The sequence below is a fragment of the Calonectris borealis genome, chromosome 25 (assembly GCF_964195595.1).
Source record: "Calonectris borealis chromosome 25, bCalBor7.hap1.2, whole genome shotgun sequence".
Lineage (NCBI taxonomy): Eukaryota > Metazoa > Chordata > Aves > Procellariiformes > Procellariidae > Calonectris > Calonectris borealis.
The window spans coordinates 1,949,556-1,969,340 of NC_134336.1; the positions used below are offsets into that span (position 1 = coordinate 1,949,556).

A 19,785-nucleotide genomic window follows, 5' to 3' on the forward strand; every position below is an offset into this window, starting at 1 on the left:
GTCGGAAATCAGCCTCACTGTCTCAGTCTCATGGGATTTAATAACTAAAAAGCAGGATTGCCACAGCCACGCTTGTAAAACTGCCTGTGCTGGCTGCTGCTTCCTCCTTTGGCACCAGCTCCTGGAGTCAGGTGATGGTGCAGAAATCTCTGCTGGTTTTCCAGTGATGCTTACGTGTGTGGATGAATGCTAGAAAGCACAATCTGACAGACTTCACAAGCAGAAGACAAACATAAATATCAGTATTTCCTTTTTCAGTCTTGTCAGTTATATCCCAAGCTGCTGATTTATTTTGGGGCACGGAGGTCTTGTAATTAGTAAGGGCTGCTGGTCCTGTAATCCCTCACTGGAATTTCCAGTGCAGAGAGGAAGACATCAGTGCAGGAAATGGCATATTTGAAATGCTGATTTAGCTCATGTCTCAGAGTAATACAGGTAACCTCTCGCTCCCCTCTCCTTGTCTTCTAGTATTTAGAAAACATCTTTTTAAAACAGATAAATACATAATGGAGAAACTTTTCATTTCCTCTGTGGTCAAGGGCAAATATTTGCATTCACAGAGATAAAAATTTGATGTTCTGGATAAGTGCAGACTTCTGCTGTCCAGAAAGAAGACATTAATGCAAATTCTTGTCCACTTCTACGTTTAATAAAAGTAACACTGCCTTCATCTTGTTTCAGAAAGTCCTCCCATCAAACATCAGTGCAGTGAGCTGGGGCTGACCCTCCGGCTCCTGTGCTGGTGGGACGGATGGACGGGCGGGATGGTGGGGGGTGGCAGCATTACGCTGCTGCCCGGCTCAGCCGTCAGCCCAGCTGCTCCCGCTGCGAGGGTACCAAATCCGGGCTGGGCTGATCCCGATCCCGATCCCGATCCCAACAGCGCTCTAGGTGCATTACAAGCTGTGAGCTTCTAAATCAGTCGAGAACGATTTGCAAATGTTGCTTCTTGCAAAATTGGGTGGGTATGAAAAATGCAGGCTTGGCCACTGCTGAGGGGGACAGACAGACTCCACCGAGCCTGAGTGCCAGGGCAGCGTGGCAAAACCGGCACGGGGCCGCACCTCCGCCACCGGCACCGGCTCCTCGGTGCAACGTGCTTCTGCCCGTGCCTGCTCCGCTTCCCTGTACAAAGAAAATAGCACCTATTTAGTAAGCGCTTTAAAGATACATGGCAGCAAACTCTAGTCAATAAGAAAGGTAAATCCTTCGATCTTAAATATAAATTATGAAAAACCTCCTAAAAAACCCCCTGAAAAATTAAAGAAAAATCTCAAAGTACACAGCTGAGTTTTAACCTTGATGCCATATAGTCTGCAAAGAAATCTCCGTTGCTATTGATTTAAGTGGAAAATGCTCTGATATGCTGCGGATGGACGGCGGGATGAAACATGAAGATAGAGGCAGAGATCATGACCCCACGGCCTTCCACGTTTCATGAACGCCCAGCAAAAGCAAGCAGAGTGGGAGTTACTTTGAAATTCATTTTGGTCTCAAACAAGGCAGAACCCAGGGTGCTCCTTCCCCTAGCTTCTTTGATTCACAGTTTTTTGCTGCTGGAGAGGGGGGAACAGCAGAGGAAACGCTGTGTGGCTGCTGGAGCGGGCAGAGCTTTCCTCCATCTCCTGCTGCCTGCGCTGCCTGGCTCAGAGGGACCCAGCTCCTCGCAGCTGGCTAAGTGTAGATACTGCAAGTTTCAAATAAAAACCTTACTTATCTTGCTGGGGAGAAAGCCCTGGCTTTTAAATGCTACATGTTCAAACAGAAAATATTCGTCTCAGCCTCTGAAGAGCTTTACACAGAACACAGCCTCATTTTTTCTTAGGGTGTTTTTCCTCCCTCGCAATAAAAAGCATCCACCATCAATATTCTTTTAGGATTTTCTTTCCTAATGCACACACACATTTTCCTCTTTCTCTCCCTTCTGTAGCTGTGCCATTGCCAAGGCTTTGACCTTTCGGAGCCAGCTGGGGCTGGGGAAGCCCTGCGGCAGAGTCGGCCGGGCAGCGATGAGGCAGGGGGCTGCCCAGCCGCGTGGCCAGAATCCGTGATCCCTCGGACCCTTGTACAGCTAATGGCAATATTGTTGGCCACTCACAACTGCTCCACGTAACCACCGCTGGTCCTGGTGCTCCCTGGGAGTGCCGAGGATCTGTAGTGACTGGACTGACGGGGAACTGGTGGGTGGTGTAACCTTGGCTGGTAGTAGGAAAAGACCTAGTTTGCCTTCCTGGATCAGCCACTAGTTTACCGAGAACAAGTAAAACAATTCTGCCACACCTTTGTTCTCCCATCTGGATGTCAAAACCTTCCTTAGCATAGGTGTAATTGAGGCTACTGGCTGCACAGGTCCAAAATGCATCTGCTGCAGGGAGCAAGCTCACCTGGGCAGGGCTGCGTGCTGGCCAACAGCCCCTACAGAACACCAAACCCTGTAAGATCCATCCTCAGCTCCACTTCTTCAACCTCCACCGTGATTTCAAAGCACTTAATGGTGCGAAGAAGTTGGAGCAGCTCTGTGTTTCATTGCAAATCAGCAGTGGGGCGTTTTGAAGACACGACATGTTTAAAGTAACTGAATTTGGGACGCACGCCGGACGTGAGTGGCAATTCCAGTGGTCAGTTCATACCCACCACAAACAGTGGCCTTCTTGAAATAAGTGTATCTATGGGACAGCTTAACTGTTGCCCTGGGAAAGGCACCGAGGGGCACCACGGATTCCACCTCCAGCAGGCACAGCCCCGAGCGAGCTCTGCCTTGGGCCAGGCAGCCCACCAGCTGTGAGCAGAAGGTGCTTAATTTCCTTTGCATGTCTCTATTTAGGGGGATGTTTTATTTAATTCTGTATTCACTTGGTAATTGCCTAGTGGGTAGGAAAAGAAGGTGGTTAAACTGTTTTTTCCCCCAGGTATTTTTTAATGCATTTTTAGCATTCCTACAGGCCCTGAACCAGCAAAGCATGAATTTAACTTTGAACACACCGAGATGACATTTTCTAAGGCATGGAGAGGCTGAGGCCCCAATGCCCCACGGACCGGTGAGACCCCAACCAGCAAAGCCCCTCCCTCTGGCAAACGTCCCGCAGATGCCAGCAGCGCAGCGGTGGACCCGCACACGGGATTGCGGGCGAACTGCCCGTCCTGGAGCGCTGCCGTCCCAGTCCCCGGCTGGCAAACACGGCTCAGCCCCCAGGCTGGGACCCCCCGGCCGCGCAGGCTCCTCTCGCTGCCTTTGCCCCGGGGTGCATGGCTGGCACCAGCTGCGGGACACAGCAAGGACCAAGGACGCGAGCTGTTCTTCTCCCGGCCCCAGGGGCAGGAGTCACCATGCCGTGAGCGATGTGTGATTTCTCTCCTGAAAAGAACTGAAAAGCCTCGGCAGTATTTTCACAAAGAGTTCAGGGGAGAAAGAAATTACACTGCTGTAAAATCATCAGGGTTAAGAAACCAATTTCCTTTCCAGCTTTATCACTGAATACGAGGAGAATCCAGTCATTAATGACTTACAAAAGTTTAGGGCGAGAACGCACTAGAGCTGAGAGGGGAACGAAGCCCGGACCTCCCGCGAGCCGGTCCCCACCTCACAGGCACATCTGCAGCCACTCTGCTCCCTGAAGAACACTCGGCACTTTCTATTTTTATCCTCTTTTCAGTGCACATCCCTACCTGTGCTAGAAAGGAAGAAAGAGGCATGAAAGTTCATCTCACGTTGAGAGTCAAAGGGAAGATAAATAAAAGCCCCGTTTGCTCGGAGGCAGCCCTTCAGGATCTCAAACGCTGTTTTTCCTCCAGCGCTGCCAGTCCGGAGCGGCACCGGCCACAGCTTTGTCATCTCGCACCTGGCCTGAAGGCAGCGATCCGTCCCCGCCTTCAGGGGCATCGGCAGCCTCTTTCAAAGGTCAGGAGACAGGATTTTGTCCAGCATGTACGTTGTGATCCTTGCCTTCTGCTTTCTCTTACTTTCACCCCCTTCCTTTGGCCCCGGGCGCTGGGAACGGCTGCTCTGCGGGTTAGTGCCATGAATCAGCACCCAACTCTGGGCCGCGGAGAGGAGGAGCGTGTGGAGGAGGAAGGAAAGATGTGCACAGTCCCCATCCAGGAACGAGTGCGCCTGTTTGGAAAGAAGCAGGGCACTGCTGATTCAAATCCTTATACAACCCATTTTATAAAGTCCAGCATCTTCCAGGCTTTAACACCTGTATATGTAGGTCATTCTCTCACTCCGGGAGGAAGATAAGTGTGCAATAAACATATATACAAATGCGCAGCTTTGAAATGATGATAGGGAAGACAAGCTGAAAAACGACACTTGGCACAGCAGAGCAGAGGAGGCACCCAGAGCCCCTGCAGCCGCCGTCCCCAGGAGAGCTCCAGGAGCTCTGCTCCGCGGCAGACCAGGGGCCACAGCCCAGACCTTCACCCTGCCTGCACTCATGCACTGAGCGAGCTGGGGATAAGGACTGACCCCCCTTTACTTGACTAAATTAAAGATAATGTCTGAAAATGCCAAAACTTGCATTGAAATGAATGGGACTTAGATGCCAAAATACCTTTGTGTATGAGGCCCTCTAGGTCTTTATCTTGATTCAATATTCTTTGGAAGTCAGTGAGGAGTGAAGGATAGGTTTTCATCTAAGATTTTGCTGACTAGAAGTCATGGGCTGTAGGTAAATCTCACCTGGTAATATCTTACCTGTCAGAGCCCTTTCAAAACTTGGGATAGCAAAAGCATCCATCAGGGCTGACACATTAATTCAAACAGTGTTATTTTCACATCATTTAAGGCCTCTCTTCCCACTTTTGTTTTGCAATTGAAAATATTTTTGAGGCATAACACAACTGCCATCCTCACCCTGCTGTCTGGAACCACTGCTGCGGTCTGCAGGGACTATTTGCATTCCAGTCAGAATTAAGCATTTGAAGGGGTTTAGATTTAATCCCATTCAAATATGCATTTTGCTTAGGATAAAAGAAAAAATAGCACTCTCTTGCTGAAACAAATCAAGCCCAGGTGATGCTGACGGTGGCAGGGGTTGCTTTACACCTCATTGCATATGCAAGGAATAAAGATAAATCACACGAGCTGGGAGCAGAATTAGGCTCTGGTTACAAGTAAAGCAGCCTCGGCCGAAGCTGCCATAGCAGGATTAATGCATCCATTTAAAAGAGATCACAGCGTGTGTGTTCAGACAACACCGTATCATCACGTAGGAGCGGGGACTGGGAAGAGGCAGTGTCTGCTCTTCACTAGGAGGAGATTTGCTCAGGAGGCACGTTAGACCTAGAAGAAAATCAGTGGCTAACATGGACCTGACGAGCCCCAAGCATCCTGCTGGTCACGCTGGGTGCCAGCAAGGTTTGCAGCCCTGTGCTGGACCCGTTCAGGTGAGAGACAACTATCTGCATGTCTTGTCTCCCTAATGGTGGCATAAATGATGCCCAGACTCAGGGCAGGGGGTGAGCAGAGCTGGAGAGGCTGGTGCACAGCCTTTCAGCAGCGCGCCCAGGCAGCCGAGCTCCACGCTGCTCCCCTGCAGCCGCCTGCCCGGACTTTGCCGTTCAGCTGCTCTCCCTGGAAGAGACGATTCTTGGCTGTCGCTGCAAGGCTGTGCCCAAGGGAGCGCTCCTCACAAAACCACTGCCTGCCAGGACAGAAACTGCTCCCCCCAAAATTAGATCTCAAACAAGAGGCACCACAAAGACCCAGCTGCCAGCCGCGGCGCGGGGAGCGGACGTTGACTTTGAAGTGACTCACTCCTCCATTCAAGTGCCCAGCAGCTCGCCCTCTGCAAGAAGCTCAACTCCACTGACTTTTAAAAGCAAACTGGCTGCATCCTCGCCAGCTAAAATCCCGCTTCCCCCATTTATACCAACTGGAGCGGCAGCTGCCTCCTCTCCAGAGCCCCGCACGCTGAAGCTGGCCTTGCTGAGGACCAAACGGTGGCTGCAAGACGTGCTGGGAACCCATTAACCTTCAAAGGCCACAGGGAGACCTCGGAGCCAGTGCTGTTAAAAATGCAAATTGGCCTCTGCCTCCGTGCCTTCCCCTGTAATTACTTTGGAGAGGGTTTCATGGGATCAGCTGGACTTCAGGGGGGCTGCTGAGCCGTCGCCTGCGCAGTCTTCGGGCTGTGCAGAGCACCCAGCGAAGTCACCAGCCTCACAAATTCACTGGGAGAGCTGCAAAACCCCAGCAGAAAACTGCCCCCAGCCCTCCTGTGCCGCCTGGGGACAGGAGACTGGGCTCGAGGGGCTCCTCCTGCCCTCTCCGGCCATTCTCGGGGTGCACGGCTGCCCCCCCAGTTATTAAAAGGCTTATTCCAAACCTCCCCTCACTTTCTGTGTTTGTGTCTGAGCCACATCCCTCTTCTCCTGCGAGATTTAATTCAGTTTTCCTCAGTTTCAGGCAGATTTGGAATAACCTACAAAACAACGTGTCTTTGAGGATCTCCTTCCCTTTCCCAGCTTCAGGCAGAGAGACAGAATGGTTTCCAGACGGAAATTCAGGGGTGGGCCATACAAAAGGCTGCTTCCCTTATGGGGAGAAGACATGGGGCTCCAAGAGTCGTGGACTGAGGTTTTCTTATTCTCTGTCTCCTGGTGAAGCTTGGAAATATCCCGCTCTGGAGCTGCTACATCCCTCCCAAGCACTGTGAGAGACAGAGGCACCAATGTGGGCTCATGTCTGACACAGCTTGTTTATGACAGGCAGAAAAGTCAAATTACTGAAAATGTAATCTGGAAGTTTAAAAATGGGGACATGTTAAATGAAATATTAAGCATTTATTTTTGTAACATTGATTTTTTCATCAGGTTAAAAAATGTTCATTTTGAACACTTTTTTTTTTCCAGCAGGGGAAAAAAAAAGCACAGTGTATAATAAACATTTCCCTGTTAAAAATGTTGATTTTGATGCAGCTCCATATTTCATTTGTTCAGCAGTAACTGCTCTGCCATATATTTGGACAAACATTTAAGGAAAAACAGTTTGCTGAGTTTTTTCTACTCCCTTGAAGGACCCGGGTCACATCCACTCAGTATTTAGAGAAGAAGCAGGACCGTTTGCCTCCATGCAAATTTACCATTTGGCACGGAGTGTTCTCCTTCAAACAGACACGAACAGCTCGACACGGGCACTGCTGCCTCTGCTCACCGCTCGGTAACCAGAAACAATTTACAGCTGCCCTGACCGTACCCAGCTACAAATGACCACCCAGCCAAAACGCCTCTTCTGTCCACTGATTATAAAATTAACTTAAACAAGCATAAAATAAAGGCTATCAAGCTGAACTGTTGGACAAATAGGAGGAGAGATGAAATTAAGGCATAGCCAATGCTTTGGGGCACGCAGCTCTGGCCTGCAAGATGGGTTACTTTGTGCTCACAGGCTTCTGGCGTGGGAAAATTCCCTGACTGTGCCTCAGTTTCCCCTTGGCCATGAACCCCCGAGCCCTTTCCCAAAGGCTGAAGACAGTGGAGTGACCCTTTGCAGGAGTGACACCCAGCAGCACTTGGCAAGGTGTGTGTAGCAAGCGTTAAGCAGTGCAGAAATGTTCTTACGCGCTGATGAAGGTGGCTGCTGTCCTGCATGACGGCCGTTGCTTTCACAGTTGCCTGTTCTTGGAAGGGCACACACGTCACTGCTCAACAAATACATGCCTGCAAATAGACATTTTATTAAGGGTTTTTTGGTTATACATTGTAATTTAATACAAAGCATTTTTTTGTCCTAAGAACCGGAAAGGAGCTCTCGGATCCACTCACTTTCTCATCCCTTTGTGTGATAAATCATGGCAGCATTATTCTGGCCTCAAACGTTTCCAATGAGAGGGGATATCAAAGTGGGTTTGGTTTCCTGTGTGAGCTTTTAAATGCCTTGTGGTTTCTCAGCACATTTTCTTCTCTTTGTGTGGTGCATCTACCTCCCTCCTTTTCTTTTCTTCTCTCCAGGAAGGCTGAGATTTCTTTTTAAGCAAAGAAAAAAGATTTTTTTTTTCTTCTTTGTTCTGCTGCTACTTCCTAAATGATTCCTCCTTCTTCTCCTGGGCCCCTGCTGCCCTCTCCCCGAGGCAGCATGAAGGTGAAACTCCCGAGGGCTCCGCGGATCGCGGGAGTCCTTCCCGCAGGCTGCGGCTGGCAGCAGGTCGTAGGCAGGGCTGGCACAGACAGAGGTGAGCAACTCAATCCAGCACAGGGGCATCCACGGGCAGAAACTGGGGAAACTAGCTGGGATGCAATGGCAGGAGTTCCCTGGCTCTGCGCTCACGGCGAAAGAGCTGAAGCTCCCAGGTTAGCCCACACAAACACGTCTCTCCTGGTCCTGCCCGTACGTTGCCACCCAACAGCATCCTCGGCAGGGCAGGGAGAGGACCGCCAGCCGCCCGTGAGAGCTGCCCCGTGGGTTTGGCCTCTCTCCTGCTGCCCCAGGGCATGGGCAGAGCAGCGTGGGTGCTGGCTGGGTGCCGGCTGGGTGCTGGGTGTCTCTGCGTGTGCAGTTCCTCTAACGGCTCGGCTGTGCCGTGTCACCTAACACAGCAAGGTCATGATCTCCACCAGCTACTCTAAAGCAATTAAGAAATAATTTCCAAGAGCACAGTGTCATTAGCATCCCGTACTTGGTAACCCCAGCAGCAAGCGTTTAGTGCATTGTCTCAAGTCAGGCTGATTTACTCTGACAGTGATCAAATGATCTTAATGATTTGTCAGGCAGCCGTCATATCCAAATCTGTTTATGATGAGGACCAGGAAGCAAAAGCAATTCATTTAGTTTGTTTACCATCAGGATGGGCCTGGACACCCCAGAGTCATTAAAAGAAGAAAAGGCATCTCAGAAAAGCTAGAGCTATTTGATTACAACAGGCACCATGAGCGGGCTTTCTCCAGCACAGGAAAAGACTTTCAAGGAGCATAAATCAAAAACTACAGCAGCGTGAAATTTGACCAAAGCAAGCCAAATTAGGTGTCCAAAGCCCTGGGCGCAAGGGTTTTTCTTTAATAGCTTTGGTGACCTTTAGGGGTGGGTAACCTCTCGGCATGAAATGAGAATTTCTCTGATTTGCATGGTTTATCTGTAGATAAGCTGCATGTGTAAGCGGGCTGGGAGAAAGGGAATGAGGGGGTGCTACAAATGGGAATCACACTTTGAATCAAAACACCCAGGAGAACTGGAGTGCCATGGACATACGCTGAAAAAGCTGATGGCCTTCAACCCACCCTGCAGGTCCTGTGGGACCTGGGGAAGTCCAGAGTGAAGACAGAGGCAGCGGTTGTGGAGGAAGAGGATGGCAGCAGAGTAGAGGTCCCTGAAGCCCCGTACCAAAGGTGCCAAGGTCCAGCTCTGCTCCTGGCGACAGTGCTCTGGGAATCGGTGCAATGCCACTTACCAAAGCCTCGGGGCTGTTTTTTCCAGACTGGCACTGTCACACAGACACATCAGACACTGCATCTAACCTTGCGCAAAAGAAGTTTTGGTGTCACGTTCCCCTGAACAACGCCCTTTCTAACAAACTGGCATGTCCCGAGGAAGCTCAGCTTTGCTGGAGTGCTCCCAGCCAGCTCTCGATGAGAGCTAAAGCAGTTTGCAAATCCGCACCTGATCTTCTATTCCATTTAAATGATCTACCATCTTTAGCAGGGCTGAGCCTCTCCAGAGCCTGTATCCAAGGCAACAAGAGCTACCAGGGAAAAAATGGATCCAAGAAGTTATTAAAATCACAATATCCTTTCTGAGCAAGGCAGAGATAATGAGCGCGCGTTGCGCTGGTTCCCTGCACCATGGGCTGGCTACAAGCCACCTGCTGGGTGAAGCTCCCTGGCTGGTTACCAAACACCAGCTTCGTGGAGACATTTAAGGTCCTAAAGACACCGAGCAGTGCCTCCCTACCTCCAAACCTTAGCCCAAACCCACAAAACCCCAGAATTTATTCACTACCTGTGGAATCAGCCTCCAGCGCAGGACAGCAGCGTTTCTAAGCATTAGGAAGAGGCCTGTATTTCAAATTTACAGACATTTGGGGAATTTCAAGATGTTGAGGAATCAGTAGTTTTACAAAGAGGAAAATGTGAAACGCTGCCCTGGCTTCCACGCAGCACTTGTGCCACCCCAGGACCTGTGTGCCATGGATGAGGCTGGGACCCCAGGGTCTGTCCCTTGGCACGCTCTTCCCTTTTCCACACAGCAGAAGAGAGCACGGAGATGTGATGAGCCCAGACCTGGAGGCACCGATGGCCCTGAAGCTTTTGCATTTGGCAATACCCTGAGCACCCCCCAGAAACAACCCCAGAAAGCGGTGGCTTTGCACAAGCGTCAGCACTGGGGTGTCAGAGGTGAGGGGCCGTGGCAGGCAGCCACCGATCGCTCTCCCTGCTCTGCATACGAGGCTACACGCTGCTGCTGCAGTAATGAATCACTTCTGTGTGTGTCGCTAAGCGCTTTATAAATCCCAGGATTAGGAGAACATGTCAAAACGCTCACACTCTGCGTGCACTTGGCACGAGACGAAACCTCCTGGAGTCAGACTGAGAAAAAGATCGCGGTATAATTTGTTTTGATGTCTCAGGACTCCAGATACTCCAGTTCCGTCACAGGACAAACTCCCACTGATTTTACAATGAAGGACAGCTTTGCCTTGCAAGCTCAAAGTCAAAATCTGGGATTATCTTTCCTCTCCGCCTCTCCAGAGCAATGCACGACGTTAAAGATTTGATTTGCAAAGCGATTGTGCAAACATTTCTCTTTATCCATCCCTTTGTTTGAGCTGCTCAGAGATTTTAAAGCAAAATGCTGATCTCTCCTGGGATTTATATTGAAACCAAAGGAATCGGCTGAGCATCAGTTCCATAAACTGCATCCATATTTGCTCAAAAAGGGAGCGGATTCTCTTCAAAATAAGCCCATGAGCAGCAGGCAGCCAGTGAACTGAGGTGGTCATTGGAAAGGCTGCCAGTGACTTCAGCAAACCCACAGCAAGTCTCAGTGAACAAGGTCTGAATTTCTGCTCACACCAAAACCAAGAACCAAGAGATTTTTTGGATGTTGACTTTTGTCACAAATATTTATAGAGCCGCGGTGAGTGGGTTCCAAACAGATCCAGGTAATTAACGCCTGGCATTAATGTGCAAATGCAGGCTGACACCTAAACCTCCTCCCTGGTCAGCACTGTGACAGCTCCACCACAACCACCCCGGCTGCACAGCTGCCGCGGTGGTGGATGCTCGGTCCTACGGTACAGACGTGCTTACGCTGGCACGGCTCTGGGTTGGGAACCAGAGCAATTTGTACCAGCCCAGTGCACCCGTGTACCAGAACAACTGCATCTGTACAGTGTCTGTCTTGTATAATTACCACAGCAAAACAACTGAAACATTTTATGATATTCCTCAGCTTGCAAAATTATACCAGTATAGCTTTTAAAACGATGATTAACCAAAATTCGCAGCCTCAATCACTGAATCATTAATTCAGTGGTTTTTAGTGTATTTTTCAAATGAAATGTTCAGCAAAGAGTATTTATTCATTCTTCATTGCTTTCTAGCTGTAAAAATAATCAAATTTCACTCTCAAATTCAAACAAGACTCTAGAGGTAGAGGCAGTCAAAACAAGCACAGGAGAACAGCAAAAATGTTCATGACATTTGCCCGCCCTTTCCGGATCAAAACTCAAGGCTTTGATCGCTGGTTTAGTTTGGCAAATCCTGGTTGAACAATACGAGCAAAAACCCCCTCATTAGAAACGTTTGACCTTTTTTCTTGGTTTTCCCTCTCTCCTAAATCCAAATTTTAATGGAAATTCTTGTCAGAAAATGAATAAACCGGGTTTGGCTCTTTTTGCGTGTTTCTGCCATAAAGAACCCCTTTAAGTACGGCTGCTTCATTGCAGCATTCACCCAGCTCTGACTGCAGCTATGGCAGGGATGCTCAGGACCTGCATCGCGGCAGGACCCGGGCTCTGCCTGCGTCAGCCGCTTCCCCGTCGCGAGCCGCGCCGCAGCCCCGTTGCCCCCAGCTCCGCAGAGCCAAGTACCGGCGAAATGACTGTTTCTCTAAAGAGATGATCACAGCAATGCCCCAAAGGCCCAAACCTATATTTGTTTGTTTTCCTTTCATCCTCCCAGAGTTAAAATATTTATGAGGTTTCTCTAAACTGCAGGCCTGGAGCACTTATATATGCTGGGTTAAACACCCACACACCCGCTCCGAGGCTTTGGGCTTCGCTTTCACCTCCAGCCGCGCTGTCTGCACTGGATTGCCCCTGCGTTTTGCCCTTCCCCTTCCTATGGTCCCTTCCCGGTGCCCAGCACCCAGGGTCGGACTCTGCACTCCTCCGGCACAAGGAACATCACCCCAGCACCACCCTGGGGTGCCCCCGGCCGCGTCCGGGGCAGGTGGGTGCAGTGACTGGGGGTAAACCTGGCGAAGCGGGAGGTAAACGCAAACCTGCTGCGTGCAGTGACGAAGGGCATCTTCCAAGAAGTCCCTTGTGCTGAGCTGTTCAGAGACACGGCCAGCATAGATATCCGTGTGGCTGACCCACGGCGGACCCACTCCCCCACCCCACCTCCCCTCTGGAAAGACTGAGAGATGATTCAGCCAGAAGGAAGTTGGCCCTGGGTCTCTGCTGTGATTTCCCCGGGGTGTCTGTGTTTGCAGCTCTGGGCTTGGAAAAGCAACAAAGGCAGGCACTGACTGCCACACGAAGCGAAGGAAAGCCCACCGGCGTGGGGTCACCTGGCTGGCCCCTGCTCCTGCCCTCCCAGCCGCGCTCCCCGAGCCTCTGCCCGCAAGGGCCAGGCTGGCGATGGGCCCCCATGGACACAGCATTTCCAGCGCCTCTGGGTCTTTTGTCTCAAAGCCTGACTTGATGCTGAATTTACTGGGAAGCGAATAAAGAGGAACAAAGCGAGGCGACACGTCCCTGAGCTGCCCACAGTTGGCCACTGCATGGGGGGGCCGCGTTTGCAGCCCAAGCTTTGCAGAGGGGATGCGTGGTTTTGGGGTGCTCAGCGATGTGTCTATGACTGAAGTAATCTCCTCTGCTCTCAGACGTTGACAAAGCTCGCAAGGAATCAGGAGAGATCTCCTCTGTGAGGGGCCGGAGGGAGAATTTCTTTTTCCTTTTTCTGTTTCTAAAGGGATGTAAATAAGGAAAGCAGCAGCAATCAGACTGCCGTCCCTAGGACGGCATCTCTGGAGCTTATTCTCTTCACCATGGGGGTTTGATGAAGGCAAACTTTCCTGACTCACTGCAGCACATGCAGAAAGAACCTGTTTCCAAGGAAACCGGGATCTTTTGCATGTCCAGCATGTGGTCAGATGGGGAAAGGTTGTGAAGATGGAGCCTGCCTTCCTACACGGCTGCTGCCACCTTTCCTCCCTCCCAGGCTGGCATGGAGCATCCCCAACACACACCATCGCATCCCAGTCGAGCAGCATGTGTTTGGAGAGGAGGGCTGGTGCAGCTGCAGTTTCTAACTGCCAAGAGCAAGCTTCCGTGCAGTATTGGGGTGCTTGTTTTGATTTGGAGAAGTAGGAGAAGGGCACTTTTCATCTCTGCATCACCTGTAAATTTTTAGGATCAGAGCATCCCCCAAAAGAGTAACGTGAACACCATAAGGAGGCTAATAATCCAGGCAAGACTTGGTTACTCATTCTCTGTCTTGCCTACCCAGAGGAAATTGCCCCAAACCAGGAGCTAACCCCAAAGCTTATCACCTCTCTAGCCAGAAATAGGAAGCAGGTGCCTTTTACTGGTCCAGGACTGAGACATAGGAAGCTATCACGCTTACCACATTGCCACGCAGAGGCTAAAGCACGAAGGAACATGCCACGTGGTACACCACAGCATTACCGACCTCCAGCCTCCTGTTAACCAGGGAGATGTCAACAAACTGGTGTCAAGAAAGCCTGTACCCCAGCACCCGGAGGGGCACTCGCCCGAGCCACAGTCCCGCTGTGCCGGTGATGTGTTTACAGGCACACACGGGACACAGGTTGTCTCTTTAATCACCTTTTGGGGTCACCTCCTTGCAGCTGCCACCCCAGCAGGTAACGCCAGACCAAAGCAGCTCTGCCCGCAGAGGGGCTGCAGCAGATGTAATTTGTGCTCTCGCACGCTGTGAGACTCCTGGCTAAAAGCCGTGTGTGGCTCTGAAGCCACGTGCATCTGCAGCTATACATTTGCAGACACTGTCTGTGTCTATAATTAATTAATGTTTGTACAGTGCTTTTAAGATAAAGTGGCATATAAGTACCAACTATCATTATTATTAGACCCATCCTGATTTAAACCCATCAAAAGCCAGGAAATTGGGGGTTTAAGAGCCTGGCAGGCTGGTCACACAGTGCTGCTAAAACTCATGTCTTTATGCTCTGCATTTTACTCAGCAGGGTAAGTTAAGTCACAAACGTCAGCTGGGGATTTGCAGACTTAGCCCAGAATTTACTGGCTTTTGTATCTTGAAGGGAGAAATCTCTCACGAAAGGGACCTTTGTCAGGGAGTCAGGAAAAAAAAATCCCCTTAAGGCATCAATTCAAGGGACCTTCATGGCCCCTTCCCAGGCTTTAGCACGTGCACCCAGGCAGCACTGCCATCAGGGCCGGGTGTCAGCAGTGCTTGCCCTGCTCCAGCCAGCGCTGCCCCGAGCGCGGGGCGGGAGCGAGGACAGCCGACTTCTCCACAGCATCTTCCCTGGTGCCCTCTAAGTCAAGGGTTTTTTCCCCTCTGTGTTCCTATTATCAGCACTGAAAACCCTGGTTACAGAAACACTCATTTTAGCTGAGTTCATTTTAAATGTCAACCTCTAAGAGTTGGGGAGGGCTAATTAGTAAGGGGGAAGGGGAATGGGGATGTCAGGAACTTTAATTTCACTCAGTGCAGCCAACCCCGAAGAGAATTCAGAGCTCGCTATTAGCTACACGCCTTTAATTTGACTCCAAATGTTAGTCAATAACACTAACGAATGGGAAGAAGCCGCAGCGCAGAAAGTGCTAATGCCAGGCAGGCCCCGGTGCAAGGTGCTAACGGGGGGCTTAAATGGGTGAGGCTGTGGATGAACACCCCTCTGCCCAAACCTCCCTGACAGCCGGTTTCACCGGGCTGCAGAGAGGGGCTGGCGGCTGAGCACCCACCGGAGCGGGGCACGATTCATGGGGCACAATAAAAGGGGTGTCGGAAGTGTCGTGTGACTGCTCGTGCAATCAATTGATTCAAGGTCTATGCCAAAGAAAGAAAGAAGGAAAGAGAGAGGGGAAGAGAGAGAAGGGAGGACTGAGAAAGCGGAGGCTGCTGCGTCCTTCCCCCAAGCCAAGGCTGGCGGAGAGGAGCCGTGAGCCCTGCCAGGACCCCACCTTGTGCCTCACCTGCTGCTTTCCACCTGGTCAGTAGCAAAAAGAGAATAATTTATTCCTTTTGCTTCCAGAACTGCTTTTTTGCTTTTTCAAATTTTTTAGTTTTTTCATTTTTATTCTGCAGGACACTGAATCAGCACATGCATTGGACCATCCCTGCCCACAAACTCCAGTTCTGGAGCAATGTCTCCTCAAACACAGGCAATAAAGTCCTGCTGATAACCCCTGCACTCCCCTTCTCCATCTCTCCCATACCACAAGCTCTTTCCAACTTCTGGTCTATAAAACCTGTTTTCTCTCTAATACCAGCACGTGTGTGGGATTGCAAATGCACCAATGGTTTGGACAAGGCGAGGACCTTTCCGTGCAACCCAAGAGAGGCACTGTCTTGCAGGATCCTGGATATCACAGCCGAGCAACTGGTCATTCTCATAACCCAGTTCACGTGGCACTCCTCTGATATTGGACAGACACCAAGCTGTCACTGGGACCGAGAAGGCAAAGCAAAGTGGTGGCGGTGGCGAGTCCTGGGGCTCCCTCCCTGCCTCAACCCTAGGTTTTCTTTTCAGCAAACACTTTCTAGAAAGAGATTCAAAAAGCTTTTGGATTTCTTGTATTTCTGGATGTCGTGGGACTCTGTGACACCTAGCTCCTAAGGGGTCCGGAGCCCTTTTTGAGCCCTGCAATCTCAAAGGCAGCCAGAGCCCCTCACCCCAACCATACACCAGCCACCCCAGCGCTGCTGAAGAGCTTTGCTGGGTTCTGCTGGTGGGTTTAGCCACGCCGGTCTCTGGTGGGAGATGCCTGGGAGCGGGCAGCCGTGGGATGGGCAGCAGGATGCGGACAGAGCCGCAAAGGACGCTCTGCCACCTCTGGCTGGGCTCATCCCTCGTCCCCCTTTGAACCGAGGTCCATGACGCAGGCGCGCCTGCTCCGCGCTCAGCAGCCTGGGTGTTCATGCAACATCTTCCCAAAGCCTGCGCTCATCTTCAAAACCTTCCCAGGACGCAGGGATCAATCGCAGCGCTTTCTGAAGTGTCCAATAGTTAATTGCCTTCTCTGTTTAAAAAGTCGGCATTATGACTTGGGTTAGATCACTTGAATTTCCCTATTCATTATTTTAACCCCTCTGTGATGCAGACATTTTCACACTCAGCTGCATTCCGCCAGCACAGAGCGTCTCTGCTGGGCCCCGGGAAAGGCTTCAAAGGCGCGTGTGATCTGCCGTACGCACAGCGCCCAGCCCAGGAGCGGAGATCTGCAGCGGGCTCCTCTCCTCTCTCCCACGCTGAGGCAGAAGCCGGATCCTGCTGACACATATTCCTGTCTAACCTTTTATCTGCCAGGGGGAGGACGTGGTTTCAGATGCTGCCTGTGAAAACTGTTATGAAATATCAATGATATAATTTTATCTACCTGCAGAACTGACAGGCATATTTCAACAGTGGTATATTATCAATTATAAGCCTAACAGAGCATGTTCTCCCACCTGATTGTTGGAAAAATCACTTGTCAGGGGCTGGTAAAGACCACAGCTGTCTTCTTCGTATAGACAGCCCTGCAAGAGATGCAAAGCTTCTGTGGTACAATGCTTTTTCTTTTTCTTTTTTTTATCTCTGGTATAATAGAAGAGAACTGAATAAGGTGATTTCTATGGTGTCTTTACAGTGACAATGTTTTACAAAGCAATGAGTTAGATACTGGCAGCGCAGTGACAATGTTAATCAAACTCCGCAGACGCAGTGGGTGGGGGTATGGCTCAGGCACATCCGACGGGAAGGGCCGGGCCAGCCCCGTCGGGCAGGACCCTCCTCTCCCCCCAGCCAGCGCTTTGGGCCTGGGGAGTGGGGGCTTTGCTGCTTCCACACCAGCCAAGAAAAACCTTGTTTCCAAGAGCTACGTAAGAGGCCGTACCCAGTGCCCCTCCAGTCCCCTGCGTCGCGGGGCCCGATCCCCATTTCACTCCGTCGGCCGCTGCAGCCGTCACCCTCTGCAGTGCCCACGGGCTCATCTCTTGGACGTGGTCCGACTCTCCCACTGCCTTCTCCAAAGCCCAGGGTGATCCTCCCGTAACGTGACCCGGGCGTCTCCCTCGGAGATAACGAGCAATAATGCTTCTCTTGTGCTTTGCAAGTTTTCTGCTTTGGTGCATAACCATCTCTGGACACAATGCCAATTAGAACTACTTACAGACAGGACAATGACAATTATAACTACTTTCAAACAGGACGGGGGGATTTCTAATTATTAAAAAGCTTTAGCGCTTTAAAAAGCTACAACAAGAAAGTGAAAAAGAAAAGACTTAATCAGTTTTGCTTTGGAGTTGCCTCAAATTTGTAATTCAATCAAACCTCCCATAGCAGTAAGGATGTTCACAGGAGCTTTCCAGGGGCTATAATCTCTGAGAGATTTATTCATACTTTCTGCATTAACTTAAGACTATTTTGGAGAAAACATCTCTCCCTCCCTCCCATCAGCAGAGCTCCAGAGAAGATATTAATATTAAAACAATTCCATTACTTTGACTTGGGGAGAACACGGGTCCTGGGGAAAGGGCTGTTCGTTACGCCACGCCAAGACAGCCCTCTCTTTCTGTCCTGATATCCCCAAAGTTGTTGTTCTGAAAAATTGAACAGAACTATTGAAGCCCACTAGAGGAGGGAGCCCGGTTCACTCTCCCTACAAATACCAGCTCTGGGTATTGCTATTTGTGAGACCTGAGGTCCCGGTGAGACCCTGGGTAACGCCGGGGCTTCCCAGCACCAGTGCAAGCCCCAGGGCATCCTGCCCCCGAGCACACTGCCTTCCCCTGCTCGCTGTCCTGCACCTTCCCGCAGCCCCTGCCCCGAGCAGCCCAAACCCTTCCTCCTGCTTCAGTAACCCCAAACTCCTAACGCTCCATCTAGGCAGCACCCCAATATTTCAGACTGTTTGAACAGGCACATGGCTTTCAGGGTGCTTAGAAAAGCCAGTCCTGAAATCCTGCTTCTCAGCCCTCGCTTGCAGCCCCCCGGAAGGACGGCTCCAGCACCTCAGCCATCAGCAGCACTTTGCAGAAAGCAGCTGGACCGAGGCTGGGAGGAGGCGTGAGACCACTTCGGGGAGAAGGATGGGGAGTACTTTGCACTTCAAAGGACACATCTTCTCCTTGCTTCACAAGATCACAAGGAAGAAGGAATAGCAAGGCTAGAGGATAGATTAACCTTCCTTCTCCCTCCTGCTTCCTTGTTCTATCCAATCCATCCTTCCCACACCAGCTAATTAAACATGAAACAAGAAGGGGGGGTGCTGAGCCTCATCAGCTTCAGCTGTACGTGCAGTAGTTCTGCTTCTTCAGCCTTGCAGCAGGAAATACTTTGGTAACGACGGTGCTGCAGAGAGAACGACAGCATGGTCTAGAGGGGGTCCAGAACAGACCTGCCCGGATGCCCTCGCAGGCAACTATGTGAGTTCACCGAACCGCTCTGCCGTGCCTCCCTTTCGCAATGCCAAGCTGAGAATCCCTCCTGTTGAGTTTGGTGCTGTTATTTCTGATTGCACCAAGCATAACAACACAGTCACAGCAATTGAATTAAAACCCATCGCTCCTGATTTACACTAGTGCAAGAGATGAGTGTTGAGCTGCCTTCTGGATAAGAGGACTGCTCACGAGCTGAGCTGGATCCCAGCGGGGGTCTCCCACTGCTGCACGACACAGTGCAATTCCCCACTGCCGTGCGGTGTCAGCGTGATAAACCCAACATACGACCCAGGGAGAAAAGCCTTTGCAGCGGGAGGGCACACCATGTGCTGACATCTTCTGTAATCAAGGGACGTTCACCAGCATTGATTTTGCTAATGAGTTCACTGCTGTGGGCTGAGACCCAACAAGCTCATTGGAAATGAAGCCTCAAATTCTACACAGCTCCCGGCCCCACTGAAAAAGGAGTCAGAAAAGTCATGAAATCAAACGGATGGCAGAGAAGAGGGATCAGATTTTGAAATGGAAGAGAGTCAGACACCCAGCTGTCACACTGAGCTGCATGTCTTTATCCATATATCCAGATCCGTGACATCTATAGCTCTCGATATCAACAACCATATATGAAAGCGCGAAAGAACTTTGAAAGAAAAATAACATCGCTGAGATGAGAATGTTTTATCTTTCTCTCTGGCTCTCAGGGGCAGCTGGCTGAAAGCTGTGATATGTGCAGAGAAACTGCCAGTAGAGGGAAGGAAGGTACCAACAAGGGAGTATATATTTTCCCTGAGGACACTGTTATTTTTCCAGCTTGCCAGTTCCAGCGAATGCCTGCTGCATGTGTGTGCATATGCCAGCAGTCTGCATGGGATAAAATGTACCTTTAGAATCATCTCCTAGCAGAGGGGCAAAACCACCCTACCAACACAGCCAGGCTCAACGTGCCCCAACCGCAGCTCAGGATGGGCACAGCCTGGC

The 19,785-nt window shown here is 50.7% G+C and overlaps 1 protein-coding gene across 3 annotated transcripts in view; it reads right to left on the reverse strand.

Annotated features, from left to right (window-relative positions):
• Positions 1-19,785, reverse strand: part of LOC142092783 (gap junction beta-5 protein-like) — a 109,627-nt gene that overhangs the window by 39,568 nt on the left and 50,274 nt on the right. For all 3 annotated transcript variants that reach the window (XR_012677177.1, XM_075173220.1, XM_075173222.1), the window contains one exon: positions 7,561-7,659. The gene's annotated coding sequence lies outside the window, so the exon portion shown is untranslated. The remainder of the gene's footprint in view (positions 1-7,560; positions 7,660-19,785) is intronic.